The following is a 1,702-nucleotide window of genomic DNA, read 5'->3' as shown; positions in this document are numbered from 1 at the left end:
TTCCCAACACCTACATGGTAACTACCAATCTTTTGCCACGCCAGTTCCATCAGATCTGACGCCCTCTTCTGACCTCCAAAGGCATTCCGTGCATGCATTGGACAGACATAAATACAGGCAAAACACCCACACACATCAAACATAATAATAATAATAATAATAATAATAATAATAATAACAATAAAAGGATGGATAGATGCTCAGTGGTTAAGAGCAATGACTGCTCTTCTAGAGGTCCTAAGTTCAATTCCCAGCAACCACAGGGTGGCTCACAACCATCTGTAATGGGATCTGATGCCCTCTTCTGGAGTCTCTGAAGACAGCTACAGTGCACTCATATACATAAAATAAATAAATCTTTAATTAATTAATTAAAAACCAACTGGTCAGCAAGGATTAAAAACTACACAGCTCACAGGAAGCCCAGGATAAATAAGACCTCCCATGGTTGAAGCTCCTAATCCTTTTGGTTTACATGACATTCAAAGTGAGAATCTAGACTCTATATGAGGATCAGTTAGAGGTGGGGAGACGCCATTTAGGGGACACTGGCTTGTTCTAAGGCTCACATCTTGTTTTGAAGGCTAGTAAGATCTGATTTAAGTAAGATACTTTCAACATGTTGATACAAGGGCTGGGGGGTTGGCTCAGGAGTTAAGAGGGTTATGGCTCTTACAGAGGACCTGAGTTTGGTTTCTAGCACTCACAATGAGTGGCTCCCCATTGGCTATGACTCCAACTCCATGGGTTCCGACCCTGTGGCCTCTGTACTCATATTTTTAAAATGAGATATAAAAACATTGAGTATGTATGCAGAGTTACAAAGGACATGAGCTCTCTTGCTGACTGAGTTCTTGAACCAAGGGCACCCATGGGTTCATATTAAGAATGCATAAAATCACAGAGACATTGAGAAAAATGGATTTTTTTTTAGGTGGTGCAGCAAGCAACATAATTTCCACTAGCAGCCAGAAAACGACTTTAGATCAGTGGAGAAGAGAGATGGCCAGACACAGAGCAGTCTTTGCTGACAAGACAAAAAGTCCTAGGCAAGGCAGAGAGCGTCTGAGCCTGGTTACTCACAGAACAGCATACCTTTGAGTACCATGTCTGGGGCAGTTTGCTAACATTTTTGGTCTCGATACCCCTTTACACTCTCAAAAATTATCGAGGACTCAAGGCTCTCTTCCTCTGCAGGTTTATGTAGGTTGTAGATCGATGCTTACATGTCAGACATTTTTAAAACAGAAAAACTTTAAAGTCAGTTCAGTGGATGTCCTTCCTATGACCCCCTGGGGGCATGTTGCAAAGACCTCCAATGGATATGGTCTTTGCAATTTCATGGGCATCAGGTTTAGCCTTGTGAGAGACCTCAGCAACCTTCGTATGTAGTTTTCCTCTTTCTTTTCGTTCAGTTTTTCGAGACTAAAAAGCAAAGACGGCATCTCTTGGGTGTATCTAGATTGCCGACATCACCATTACTCTTGGACTTTGGGTGTGTCTGCTAAGTAAAGGTTTACTGAACACAAAACCCTGCACTATGGCGGCAGTCTGTCTATACTATGTACCGCTTCTAGGTAAAGAATGATCAGACAATATACTCAGAGGCTAGACGGAGAGAGTGGGACCTGGTGGGCAGCGTGAAATTTCACCATGCTAAGATAAAACATTAGTTATCTCTGGAGACTTTTTTTTCTTTTTT

The sequence above is a fragment of the Mus caroli genome, chromosome 5 (genome assembly GCF_900094665.2).
Source record: "Mus caroli chromosome 5, CAROLI_EIJ_v1.1, whole genome shotgun sequence".
In the NCBI taxonomy this organism is placed as follows: Eukaryota; Metazoa; Chordata; class Mammalia; order Rodentia; family Muridae; genus Mus; species Mus caroli.
This window is presented reverse-complemented; position numbering follows the sequence as displayed.